Here is a 14,812-nt window from a genome sequence, read left to right as displayed (position 1 = left end):
TTAAAGGTAAGGACATTCATTAGTCACACGGCTAATAAATGGCAGAGCTGGGACTTGAACCCGAGCTCTCTGGACCCAGAGACCCCTCTCAGCCCCTTCACTGCAGCACATCACTTGGCATGCCCGACACAGGCCAGCATTTACGAGCAGCGTGACCTTGGCCAAGGCTGCTTCACTGCTTGGTCTCTGATTCCTCATCTGTAGAATGGGGGTGTGGGCAGTGAACTCTGTGAGCTCAGTGGTCACTTCCTCCAGCTCTGCAATTCTACTGCTTTGAGTTAGTATAGTAAGTATCCGAGCCCCTACATGGCCCACACATGGGCTGGCGCTTTGCTAGGCCCTGGGTTACGGAGCAAAGTAAGATCCGCCTGCTCCTCCGAGGAGCCTGTGTCCCTCCACGGCAAACAGCTGCGAGGCCCAGGCTCCCTCGCTGGCGGTCGGGGGCTGGGCAGGAAAGTCTGATAAGAGAAGATGGAGGCAGAGCCCCTCCGGGAACAGTGGTGGCCACACAGCTCTCAGGAGCGAGAGCCTCTGTCCAGGCTGCTGAGAGGGGGATCCTCATGAGGCCAGTAGTCCCCCCAACCTAAGCCCTCAGGACAAAGATCCAGCCATCCCTGCAGTGTCACCATAGAGCCAGTCCATCCTCATCACTGTGCCTCTGTGCTCCTTTGTCCTGGGGCCTCTCTTCCCCCTACACCCAGAAGACTCTTCTCCCTCTCTTCTCTGAGTGCCCCCTCACTTCACCCGTGGTCCCTGCTTCCTGGGCCACCATCACTGGAGTTGACGCTTTGCACCTTAACAACCCCCGTTTGATCAGGAGCCTGGGTTGGCCTCCTTGTGCTCACTTTCCACCTTCAGATGATTGCTCCTCCCCTCGTGGGAGCACATGGAAAACCCAGATCCTTTCCTAGCAGTGCCTGCCACCCTGGCCTCCCTGCTCATCTGCCTCAGTCAGGAGCACCTGGACCACCAGCTCTGTATTGCCTCGCCTCCTACCATCAAGACGTCAAAGTTCATTCTCCTTCCACCACCCAGTATGGTCATTGTAGGGTCTTCTTCTCTGTCAGCCTGAGCCAGCCACCCCCCATTCACCCTACCCCCGGGCTCATACCCGGGCGTGTCTCCACCCAAGGTCCAGCCTCTCTCCTTTAAGTGCCCACCTCTAGCCGTCCAGCTTCTTCTCCACCAGCCTCCCTGGCCCTCCTTCACCCTCACTGGGGCATCATGCGCTGACTCCTCTGCTTTCCTGCCTGTCCACGTTCCTCTTACTTCCACTTCCCCACCTTCCAGCTCTGCATCCACAGTCAGCACTCTCTTTATGACAGACAAAACCCCCTTGAGCCTTGACCTTTTCAGTTCCTCACCAGGCCGACTTCCATCTCGGTTCACCCAGCTCTACTTGTTCTGAGCCTGCAGGCAGCAGGCTCTCCCAGCACAGATTTCCAAGACTACAAATCAATGCCCACCATGTTGCCGCTGCCAGGCAATCCTCCAGGATTTCTCTAGTGAGCACATTTCCCCACTTATCACTCAGTGGTGTCAACATTCTCTGCTCTCTGCACACCTCTAACCTTCCCTCTGTCTCTTCCCTGACTCCCAGCAGATGGCCTTGCCTCCTGCTTCAGAGAGAATGACATGTCACTGGAAAGGAACTCGCTCACCTGCAGCAAACCTGCTCACCTCACCTTTTATCTGTCCCTCTCCCACCTGGACTCTAGCTGTAGTTGTTCTTAATTCAGTGAGTTTAGTTGACATATATATACACAGTTAAAAGCATAGCACACTATCGGCTACCTTCTAGGGGTTACTTTTTCAATTTAACATGGAGTGTGTGATTCATCCACTTCATTGCATGTACCTGCAGTTCATTTGTTTTAACTGATCTTAAATGTTGTGTGTGTGAAAGTAACACAAGGCAAGGGTAAGCCAGGATTCAGGATGCTGGTTACTTCCTGTGAGAAAAGGCCAAGAGCAGGATAGGGAAAGAGGACACAGTATGTCACTGTCAATATTCCTGTTATGATGCTGGGTGATAGGTTCATAACTGTGTCTTATAATATTAATTTTAATACATAAATACCTCTGACAGGCACCTAAGATGAGAATGTGTCATGAACCAAGACATACAATGGGTAATATTACATAATTATTGTTATGTAATCTTGTTATATTATATATTAATCATAATCTTACATTATTTGTTATGGGTTATATATTATATAGATGCATGAATTATATATTATGTGTATAAACACCTACATATGTATTATATACTATCTGCTAAAAAATAAACAGAAGATAATATGCTAGTATATCTTCTATTATGTATTATTTAATAAATAATAACATACTCTATCCTGTTATATGACATGGAACATAATCTTTAATAAAATAAGAAATCTGTCAATATATATCGGTAATTAATAAAATTAAAAAAAACAGCCCGCAGCTTTTAACGCCGACACCGCTCCAGCTGTCACTGTGATTTCTCTTCCCTTTCATGGCCGAGGCCCTCACAGTGCTGTCCGTTCCCCCTTTCATCTCCTTATCCTGAACCTTCCTCCTCCTCCCATCCCATGCTGCCTTCTGCCCCGTGGCCCCTCTAGTCACCAGCGGCCTCTGGGGCACTGACCTGCGGGCACGGTCTCAGGCCCCAGCTCACCTGCCTGTCCGCCGCCTCTGCCACCGCTGGTGGGGGCGGGGCGGGGGTCAGAGTGCACCCCTTGTCCTGGAAGAGAACACAGCACAGACTGTGACCAGCAGCAGGTGTGGCCCAGAACTGCAGGACTTGGGGGAGAGCCAGACTGTCTGCATCCAGACCTGGGGCACTTGGAGTGTGAAGAAGCCCCGTCCTCACTGCCCCTGAAGTGAGGAAAACACCCTCAGGTGAGTTAAAGTGCTTATGACCTAGGTCTGTTGGCTGGAAAGGACAAACGGGCCCCTAAGGGGAGGGTAGTTGATGTTCCAGGCCCCACCAAAGCCCTAAGGGCTGGCGGGGAACCAGGCTGGACGCTCCACTGGACCCAGTGCCCCCTCGGGGGTGGGGCCTTCGGGAACAAGCAGAAAGCCCTCTGTCTCTGGGGGGGAACGGGGCAGTGTGGGAGCATCCCTGCAGCGAGTCAAGTGAAGTCAGGGCCTGTGGGATCCATTTGTATGGCCACATCGAGCCTCAGCAGAAGCCACAGCAGGAGTGGATTCCTGTCTCTCCAGCTGTCATCCTCGTGTCTGAGTGCCAGGCTTCAGACCTGATCCCCTGGGGCGCTAGGACAGTTATAGACAGAGGCGGCTCGGGGAGGCCTCAAGAGGGTGGTACTGGCCTTCCTGCCAACACGATTACATGAAGATCAAACAGTCCATCGATGGGAAGAAAATAAGAACCATGGTCACCTCTGGACCCCAAGCTTAGACGTGGTGCATGGGGGACATCTATCGACAATTCAGCGAGGTTCTGGCCAGAGCTAGAGGCCAGGGCAGCAAGCCGGGAGTGACACTGGGGAGCATCATTGTGCAGAGGCTGGACTGGGTGTCTGCAGGCTCCTCCCAGGAGAAGCCTCAGAGTTTGGGAGGTGGCTAACATGGTTCCTTCATGTCACCAGCAAGTGGTGCCACCTGTGGAAAATCAGCTGTGATCCTGAGATGGGTCAGCCCTGGGTGATGTGATAAAGGCTCCTACAAGAGGGGGCGCCAGATGGACAGTGAACCAACCAACAGGCTGATGAGATTCCCACCTGTGTTTATCGTGCTTTCGTAGCCAAGAATGAGGAGAGAGTTGAATGGCTCACCATGAATATTTTAACAACTTTAGAGAGTTCCATGTCTCACTGCATTTAAGTGTCACCTGGAAGAATTCAAGCAGTGTCTAGACCCAGGGGAGGCAAACGGCCTCTCGGTTCCTCTTCAACCTGGCAAACCCAGCAGCCCTCTATGGCCAGACCTTGGCAAGTGCCTTCCCTTGTTATAACAAAACCCTTCCCCCGCACGCCTGTGGTAAGCTTTTGTTTTATTTAATTAATGGGAATGAAGGTACCTTACAGCCTCCACAGACTTTTCCTTAGGGCTTCTCTCCTTAGACCCGGGCCCCCCGCTGCCCTGGGTCCTGCACTGCAGAAGGTTCCCCTGGCCCTGACACTTCCTCTGGCCACGCCCTCCATCGGGTGGAGTCAGCAAGGCCAAGGGAACATGGTCATTGGCTCCATCCCATGCTCTAGAAACCCAGGACGCCGAATGCCCTGCCTCAGCAGCCCCTGACCCATTTCTAGTGCCTGCACCGGCTCTCCCCGGAGTTCAGATTCCCAGGACTCACAGAGAGGCCAAAGGGCAGCTGTTTGCATGGAGGTTATAGGCAGAGCCCGGACGTGAAATCTGAGTGTCCCCCTGTGCACATCCAAGGCCACTTATGGCAAGGGATGGACCCAGCATTGGGAAGAAAAGGGTCAGGCTAGTGATCAGAGTCTGGGAATCAGCTCTCCCCACACACTCACTTTCTTTGCAGGACTCCCCTGAGTCTGGTTGTTCTAATTTTGAACCTGGCCTTCCCCCTTATAATGAATGTATATTTGTAAAGGCAGGACTTTAGAACCTACTGCACTTAAAATGTTTAGATATATAGAATGTGAGCTCCCAGGTATGCTCTGGCCCTGCACTTCCAAGGGTCCAGAGCATTTATGTTGGCTCTACTGAGACTGTAAGTGGCAAAGACCATCTCCAGAGAGGAGGGGCTCCTGCTTCACAGTCCGAAGTCAGGATCTTCTGAGCGGATAAAACAATGGACACTGAGACCCTCAATTGTAAATTGATTTAGAATAACGCCAAAGGTGTGTATGACGTGTGTGTGCGCACGCACGCACCTGGGGAATTGTGTGGTACATGACTGTGAGTGTGTGCGTGGCTGTGCGCGCACGCGCCTGGGGATGTGTGTGGTTGTGTGTATGCTATGTGTGTGTGTGGTACATGAGTCCATGTACGTCTGTGTGTAGGGAATGTATGTGGGCCAGAGTCAGTGCATCTGCACGTGTGTTTGTGTGTATGTGCATGCATTAGTATTAACAGTAGAAGCTGTCCTTTAGAATTATGAAGTAGTAAAATTTGTATGATGTCTTTTGCTGTATAATTCAAAATTAAAAAAATCTTCAGTCACTAGAAATTTATTCCCCCCCGATTCTGACTTTATTTTTCCATATTGATATGTCTTCATTTTACTGATGAAGAAACTTAGCTTAGAGATGTTAACTGACTCAACCAAGGACATGGAGCTCGCGCACCCAGGGCCAGGACGCAGTCCAAGCCACGCTGCTCCAGAGGCCTGGAGCCCTACTCAAGATCACGCGTTGCCTCTTGGCGGGGGAACAGATTCTGATGGGCTGTGGCCAGCGTGCAGGCTGCCCAAACGGGACACGGGAAGCCGGGCAGAGAGTACCAGACAGCAGAGAAGAGTGAAGCCCTGCTCAGAAATTAGATAGGTTCCTAGGTCTTGGATGAGTAAAGAGGCTCACTGCTCATCCTTGATCCCTTTGCTGGTGGCCAAAAGGGACCAAGGTCCACGAGAGCACTTCTGGGAGCTGCCTGCCAAAACCTGCAAAAGGACTGCTCAGGACTGGCTCTGCAGTAGGAGCAGAGGAAGGAAATGTCACCTCTTGGTGGACATTATTGGTGATGGCAGTAGGAGGCCTAGCAGCCTCGGTATAGTGGTGGCAGGACAGGGTCCTAGTGGATGATCGTTTTCACCTCTCTTAAAAATCATTGCTTCATATATTGTATCCATTTTGTGGTTTATTTTAGGGTGGTAAATATGGTCTCTGTTACTCCATATTAGCTGGATTGATTAATTTTTTTATTGTTAATTTTCTCTTCAATGATTTGGAAGCTATATTGCCTTTTAATGAAAATTCTCTCTAAATTTTTATAAATCATCTCTAAGTTCATAACTTTATATGTAATTGGACCAGTATTCCTATAACACTATCAAAACTGAAATAACCTATTAGATCCTGTTCCTCAATAATGATAAATTTAGCATATTTTACCTCTCTGCTCTTCCAGATTGTGTGTGTGTGCGCGCGCGCGTGTGTGTGTGTGTGTGTGTGTGTGTGTGTGTGTATGTGTCCTCCAGTTACTATGTTTAGACAGTTGCTTCCAGTTTGTTATATTAACAATGAAATATAGCTATAAACTTCCTGGATTTCATTGCTCACTACCACTATTTAATACCATGTCTTTCCCACTTTTGAGTTATTTACTTATCGGGATTTTCAAATCAACTGGACACATGATTGGCTAAGTTTTTTCGAGAAGTGGACTTGGAACACTTTCATGTCTATATGAAGCTTTATGTTCTCCTCCTCAACAACTCTCAGGGTGTTGTTGATGGCCCAAGCCTTGTTTTAAAATATGGCATTGTTTTTCATCACCAAAAAACCAAAAAAGTTTTCTTGATTTAAATTGCTGTCTTTTTATGACTGGCTAGTCTTTTCTGGTGGATAGAGATTTACTTAACCTTCCCCCTTCTTTTCGCCATAACTCGGATTCACTGAGATGCATGTTTTTACCATTTCTCAGACGGGCTTCCGCTTTGACTTCCACTTTAAACCATCACCCCACTCTTTTGCTCCATGCTTATTCCTGAAAAAGTGAGCTCTCTATCGGATTAAAGGTGGTTCCCGTCAGAGATGTGTGGCTCCCTGTCCAAAGGTCCAAATGAAGAGAAAAGGAAAGATTCCTGTTTCTGGTGGTTACATTTTGTCAGCTTAGAGATCTAGTTATCCGTGTGGCTGCGGTGGAATCTGCAATATCTTGGCTCAGAGTTTCCTTTTTCTGGCTTACTAGGGGAGCCGCAATAGCTGGGGTCACGGCGCTGTGGCCGTTGTCAGGATCCCGGGACTGAGGCAGCCCCTCTCCCCCCTTGTTATTTTGATCTTGCAAACTGGGCCCCAGCTATGCGAACCCTGCATCTGGCGGCCAGGATCGCCCCCCACGTGACGTGTCCCCAGTTCCTCGGCGTCCCTCACTGCTATCAGCTAGCTCCAGTAGGGTGCGAGCTGGCTTCCACTGCGGTCTTTCCTCCTTCCTCTCCAGGCAGGCCGTCCTTTCCCACTAGATGTCCCTATACTTTCTCTCCTGTGCTACATAAGCTGAAGGAATTCCTCAGGGTTTCCAGCAGGTACATGGCGCTCTTCTATGTTTGGACCCCTTCAGTGCTTGTAGTGGAAATTTAGGAGGTGGAAAGGAAGAGCTTGGGGGTTCTCCGTATCTAGGGGCTCCCTATCCAGCAGATTCAACTAACTGTGGTTTGAAAATATTCGTGAAAAAACAGTTTCAAAAAGCAACACTTGAATTTGCCATCATTGACAACTACTTACATAGCATTCATGTTGTATTAGATACAGTGAGTAATCCAGAGATGATTTGAAGATATAGATAAAGTACATGGGAGGGTGCACATAAGTTCCATGCAAGTCCTATGCCATTTTATACAAGAGGCGTCAGCATCCATGGATGTTGACTTCAGGGGGGAGTCCTGGAACCAGTGCCCCATGGTTACCAAGGGATGACTAGAAGTCCAGGCTCCTTATCCCAGCCTGTCAGGTCCCCATGTGGTCTGAAACCTACCTGTACCACACTTCCCTTGTCACTCTCCTCCAGCCCTGGCAGACTGTCCTTTGATTTTTGAACAGGCCACACTCACTGTGCTTCATATCTGGCCCCTAGAAATACCCGTTACTTTCTGAGCATGGCTCTGCTTTCACAAAAACGGCTGCATTGTCACTAGAGAAGACACTGTGGAATTTCCTTTAAAAACTGAAAATAGACTTAACTCATGATCCAGCCTTCCCACTCCCGGGCATATGTCAGAAGAAAACTCTAATTCAAAAAGTCACATGCACCTCAATGCTCAGAGCAGCACTATTTATAATAGCCAGGACATGGCAAAAACGCAAATGTCCGTCGACAGCTGACTAGATAAAGATGTAGTAGTATATTTATACAAAGGAATACTACTCAACCATTAAGAAGAACAAAATAATGTCATTTGCAGCAACATAGATGGATGTAGAGATAGTCATTCTAAGTGAAGTAAGCCAGAAAAAGAGAAGAATGCCATATAATATCACTTATATGTGGAATCTAAAAAAAGACACAAGTGAACTTAACTACAAAAGTGAAACAGACCCACAGACATAGAGAAACAAACTTACGGTTACCAGGGAGAGAAGGGGATGGGAAGGGATAAATATGGTAATTGGAAAAGTGTCCCTCTTGGAGAGTTATGGAAATGTTAGCTATCTTGATTGCGATGATGGTTTTCTGGGTGTAGACATCTATCAAATTCATCAAATAGTACATGTGAAATATGTGTAATTTACTATACAGGAATCGTACCACAATAAATATGCCTGTAAAAAAAAAAACAAGAAAATATTGGCGGCATTGTGTCCTACATTTTTATGTGTCTTTAGTGAGTGGGTCTTCAATTTTCCGGTCTGCCATATTTTCTGAACCAGAAGTGCCCTCCTTCCCTTTTCTTTGATAAACTGTCAGTGGGTGGCATTTATTCCCTTGGCTTCAACTGCTCTCTGTCCACTGATTAACTGTCAAATCTTTTCCAGCAAGGACATTTCATTTCAGTCCCAGAAATATACTTATAATTGACAAGTAGACATTCCCACTTGTTTAGCCCATAAAAATCTCAAGCTCTGTGTGTTTGAATTTACACTCGCTCAGAACTAGGTTTACTTCTTCAAACAATGGCATGTCAAATCTTTTCCAGCAAGGACATTTCATTTCAGTCCCAGAAATATACTTATAATTGACAAGTAGACATTCCCACTTGTTTAGCCCATAAAAATCTCAAGCTCTGTGTGTTTGAATTTACACTCGCTCAGAACTAGGTTTACTTCTTCAAACAATGGCATGTCTACTTGTCAATTATAAGTATATTTCTGGGACTGAAATGAAATGTCCTTGCTGGAAAAGATTTGACAGTTAATCAGTGGACAGAGAGCAGTTGAAGCCACGGGAATAAATGCCACCCACTGACAGTTTATCAAAGAAAAGGGAAGGAGGGCACTTCTGGTTCAGAAAATATGGCAGACCGGAAAATTGAAGACCCACTCACTAAAGACACATAAAAACGTAGGACACAATGCCGCCAATATTTTCTTGTTTTTTTTTTTACAGGCATATTTATTGTGGTACGATTCCTGTATAGTAAATTACACATATTTCACATGTACTATTTGATGAATTTGATAGATGTCTACACCCAGAAAACCATCATCGCAATCAAGATAGCTAACATTTCCATAACTCTCCAAGAGGGACACTTTTCCAATTACCATATTTATCCCTTCCCATCCCCTTCTCTCCCTGGTAACCGTAAGTTTGTTTCTCTATGTCTGTGGGTCTGTTTCACTTTTGTAGTTAAGTTCACTTGTGTCTTTTTTTAGATTCCACATATAAGTGATATTATATGGCATTCTTCTCTTTTTCTGGCTTACTTCACTTAGAATGACTATCTCTACATCCATCTATGTTGCTGCAAATGACATTATTTTGTTCTTCTTAATGGTTGAGTAGTATTCCTTTGTATAAATATACTACTACATCTTTATCTAGTCAGCTGTCGACGGACATTTGCGTTTTTGCCATGTCCTGGCTATTATAAATAGTGCTGCTCTGAGCATTGAGGTGCATGTGACTTTTTGAATTAGAGTTTTCTTCTGACATATGCCCGGGAGTGGGAAGGCTGGATCATGAGTTAAGTCTATTTTCAGTTTTTAAAGGAAATTCCACAGTGTCTTCTCTAGTGACAATGCAGCCGTTTTTGTGAAAGCAGAGCCATGCTCAGAAAGTAACGGGTATTTCTAGGGGCCAGATATGAAGCACAGTGAGTGTGGCCTGTTCAAAAATCAAAGGACAGTCTGCCAGGGCTGGAGGAGAGTGACAAGGGAAGTGTGGTACAGGTAGGTTTCAGACCACATGGGGACCTGACAGGCTGGGATAAGGAGCCTGGACTTCTAGTCATCCCTTGGTAACCATGGGGCACTGGTTCCAGGACTCCCCCCTGAAGTCAACATCCATGGATGCTGACGCCTCTTGTATAAAATGGCATAGGACTTGCATGGAACTTATGTGCACCCTCCCATGTACTTTATCTATATCTTCAAATCATCTCTGGATTACTCACTGTATCTAATACAACATGAATGCTATGTAAGTAGTTGTCAATGATGGCAAATTCAAGTGTTGCTTTTTGAAACTGTTTTTTCACGAATATTTTCAAACCACAGTTAGTTGAATCTGCTGGATAGGGAGCCCCTAGATACGGAGAACCCCCAAGCTCTTCCTTTCCACCTCCTAAATTTCCACTACAAGCACTGAAGGGGTCCAAACATAGAAGAGCGCCATGTACCTGCTGGAAACCCTGAGGAATTCCTTCAGCTTATGTAGCACAGGAGAGAAAGTATAGGGACATCTAGTGGGAAAGGACGGCCTGCCTGGAGAGGAAGGAGGAAAGACCGCAGTGGAAGCCAGCTCGCACCCTACTGGAGCTAGCTGATAGCAGTGAGGGACGCCGAGGAACTGGGGACACGTCACGTGGGGGGCGATCCTGGCCGCCAGATGCAGGGTTCGCATAGCTGGGGCCCAGTTTGCAAGATCAAAATAACAAGGGGGGAGAGGGGCTGCCTCAGTCCCGGGATCCTGACAACGGCCACAGCGCCGTGACCCCAGCTATTGCGGCTCCCCTAGTAAGCCAGAAAAAGGAAACTCTGAGCCAAGATATTGCAGATTCCACCGCAGCCACACGGATAACTAGATCTCTAAGCTGACAAAATGTAACCACCAGAAACAGGAATCTTTCCTTTTCTCTTCATTTGGACCTTTGGACAGGGAGCCACACATCTCTGACGGGAACCACCTTTAATCCGATAGAGAGCTCACTTTTTCAGGAATAAGCATGGAGCAAAAGAGTGGGGTGATGGTTTAAAGTGGAAGTCAAAGCGGAAGCCCGTCTGAGAAATGGTAAAAACATGCATCTCAGTGAATCCGAGTTATGGCGAAAAGAAGGGGGAAGGTTAAGTAAATCTCTATCCACCAGAAAAGACTAGCCAGTCATAAAAAGACAGCAATTTAAATCAAGAAAACTTTTTTGGTTTTTTGGTGATGAAAAACAATGCCATATTTTAAAACAAGGCTTGGGCCATCAACAACACCCTGAGAGTTGTTGAGGAGGAGAACATAAAGCTTCATATAGACATGAAAGTGTTCCAAGTCCACTTCTCGAAAAAACTTAGCCAATCATGTGTCCAGTTGATTTGAAAATCCCGATAAGTAAATAACTCAAAAGTGGGAAAGACATGGTATTAAATAGTGGTAGTGAGCAATGAAATCCAGGAAGTTTATAGCTATATTTCATTGTTAATATAACAAACTGGAAGCAACTGTCTAAACATAGTAACTGGAGGACACATACACACACACACACACACACACACACACACACACGCGCGCGCGCACACACACACAATCTGGAAGAGCAGAGAGGTAAAATATGCTAAATTTATCATTATTGAGGAACAGGATCTAATAGGTTATTTCAGTTTTGATAGTGTTATAGGAATACTGGTCCAATTACATATAAAGTTATGAACTTAGAGATGATTTATAAAAATTTAGAGAGAATTTTCATTAAAAGGCAATATAGCTTCCAAATCATTGAAGAGAAAATTAACAATAAAAAAATTAATCAATCCAGCTAATATGGAGTAACAGAGACCATATTTACCACCCTAAAATAAACCACAAAATGGATACAATATATGAAGCAATGATTTTTAAGAGAGGTGAAAACGATCATCCACTAGGACCCTGTCCTGCCACCACTATACCGAGGCTGCTAGGCCTCCTACTGCCATCACCAATAATGTCCACCAAGAGGTGACATTTCCTTCCTCTGCTCCTACTGCAGAGCCAGTCCTGAGCAGTCCTTTTGCAGGTTTTGGCAGGCAGCTCCCAGAAGTGCTCTCGTGGACCTTGGTCCCTTTTGGCCACCAGCAAAGGGATCAAGGATGAGCAGTGAGCCTCTTTACTCATCCAAGACCTAGGAACCTATCTAATTTCTGAGCAGGGCTTCACTCTTCTCTGCTGTCTGGTACTCTCTGCCCGGCTTCCCGTGTCCCGTTTGGGCAGCCTGCACGCTGGCCACAGCCCATCAGAATCTGTTCCCCCGCCAAGAGGCAACGCGTGATCTTGAGTAGGGCTCCAGGCCTCTGGAGCAGCGTGGCTTGGACTGCGTCCTGGCCCTGGGTGCGCGAGCTCCATGTCCTTGGTTGAGTCAGTTAACATCTCTAAGCTAAGTTTCTTCATCAGTAAAATGAAGACATATCAATATGGAAAAATAAAGTCAGAATCGGGGGGGAATAAATTTCTAGTGACTGAAGATTTTTTTAATTTTGAATTATACAGCAAAAGACATCATACAAATTTTACTACTTCATAATTCTAAAGGACAGCTTCTACTGTTAATACTAATGCATGCACATACACACAAACACACGTGCAGATGCACTGACTCTGGCCCACATACATTCCCTACACACAGACGTACATGGACTCATGTACCACACACACACATAGCATACACACAACCACACACATCCCCAGGCGCGTGCGCGCACAGCCACGCACACACTCACAGTCATGTACCACACAATTCCCCAGGTGCGTGCGTGCGCACACACACGTCATACACACCTTTGGCGTTATTCTAAATCAATTTACAATTGAGGGTCTCAGTGTCCATTGTTTTATCCGCTCAGAAGATCCTGACTTCGGACTGTGAAGCAGGAGCCCCTCCTCTCTGGAGATGGTCTTTGCCACTTACAGTCTCAGTAGAGCCAACATAAATGCTCTGGACCCTTGGAAGTGCAGGGCCAGAGCATACCTGGGAGCTCACATTCTATATATCTAAACATTTTAAGTGCAGTAGGTTCTAAAGTCCTGCCTTTACAAATATACATTCATTATAAGGGGGAAGGCCAGGTTCAAAATTAGAACAACCAGACTCAGGGGAGTCCTGCAAAGAAAGTGAGTGTGTGGGGAGAGCTGATTCCCAGACTCTGATCACTAGCCTGACCCTTTTCTTCCCAATGCTGGGTCCATCCCTTGCCATAAGTGGCCTTGGATGTGCACAGGGGGACACTCAGATTTCACGTCCGGGCTCTGCCTATAACCTCCATGCAAACAGCTGCCCTTTGGCCTCTCTGTGAGTCCTGGGAATCTGAACTCCGGGGAGAGCCGGTGCAGGCACTAGAAATGGGTCAGGGGCTGCTGAGGCAGGGCATTCGGCGTCCTGGGTTTCTAGAGCATGGGATGGAGCCAATGACCATGTTCCCTTGGCCTTGCTGACTCCACCCGATGGAGGGCGTGGCCAGAGGAAGTGTCAGGGCCAGGGGAACCTTCTGCAGTGCAGGACCCAGGGCAGCGGGGGGCCCGGGTCTAAGGAGAGAAGCCCTAAGGAAAAGTCTGTGGAGGCTGTAAGGTACCTTCATTCCCATTAATTAAATAAAACAAAAGCTTACCACAGGCGTGCGGGGGAAGGGTTTTGTTATAACAAGGGAAGGCACTTGCCAAGGTCTGGCCATAGAGGGCTGCTGGGTTTGCCAGGTTGAAGAGGAACCGAGAGGCCGTTTGCCTCCCCTGGGTCTAGACACTGCTTGAATTCTTCCAGGTGACACTTAAATGCAGTGAGACATGGAACTCTCTAAAGTTGTTAAAATATTCATGGTGAGCCATTCAACTCTCTCCTCATTCTTGGCTACGAAAGCACGATAAACACAGGTGGGAATCTCATCAGCCTGTTGGTTGGTTCACTGTCCATCTGGCGCCCCCTCTTGTAGGAGCCTTTATCACATCACCCAGGGCTGACCCATCTCAGGATCACAGCTGATTTTCCACAGGTGGCACCACTTGCTGGTGACATGAAGGAACCATGTTAGCCACCTCCCAAACTCTGAGGCTTCTCCTGGGAGGAGCCTGCAGACACCCAGTCCAGCCTCTGCACAATGATGCTCCCCAGTGTCACTCCCGGCTTGCTGCCCTGGCCTCTAGCTCTGGCCAGAACCTCGCTGAATTGTCGATAGATGTCCCCCATGCACCACGTCTAAGCTTGGGGTCCAGAGGTGACCATGGTTCTTATTTTCTTCCCATCGATGGACTGTTTGATCTTCATGTAATCGTGTTGGCAGGAAGGCCAGTACCACCCTCTTGAGGCCTCCCCGAGCCGCCTCTGTCTATAACTGTCCTAGCGCCCCAGGGGATCAGGTCTGAAGCCTGGCACTCAGACACGAGGATGACAGCTGGAGAGACAGGAATCCACTCCTGCTGTGGCTTCTGCTGAGGCTCGATGTGGCCATACAAATGGATCCCACAGGCCCTGACTTCACTTGACTCGCTGCAGGGATGCTCCCACACTGCCCCGTTCCCCCCCAGAGACAGAGGGCTTTCTGCTTGTTCCCGAAGGCCCCACCCCCGAGGGGGCACTGGGTCCAGTGGAGCGTCCAGCCTGGTTCCCCGCCAGCCCTTAGGGCTTTGGTGGGGCCTGGAACATCAACTACCCTCCCCTTAGGGGCCCGTTTGTCCTTTCCAGCCAACAGACCTAGGTCATAAGCACTTTAACTCACCTGAGGGTGTTTTCCTCACTTCAGGGGCAGTGAGGACGGGGCTTCTTCACACTCCAAGTGCCCCAGGTCTGGATGCAGACAGTCTGGCTCTCCCCCAAGTCCTGCAGTTCTGGGCCACACCTGCTGCTGGTCAC

This window comes from Camelus bactrianus, chromosome 7 (genome assembly GCF_048773025.1).
Source record: "Camelus bactrianus isolate YW-2024 breed Bactrian camel chromosome 7, ASM4877302v1, whole genome shotgun sequence".
Classification (NCBI taxonomy): Eukaryota; Metazoa; Chordata; class Mammalia; order Artiodactyla; family Camelidae; genus Camelus; species Camelus bactrianus.
The sequence above is the reverse complement of the archived record's forward strand: the minus strand, read 5'-3'. Positions refer to the sequence as shown.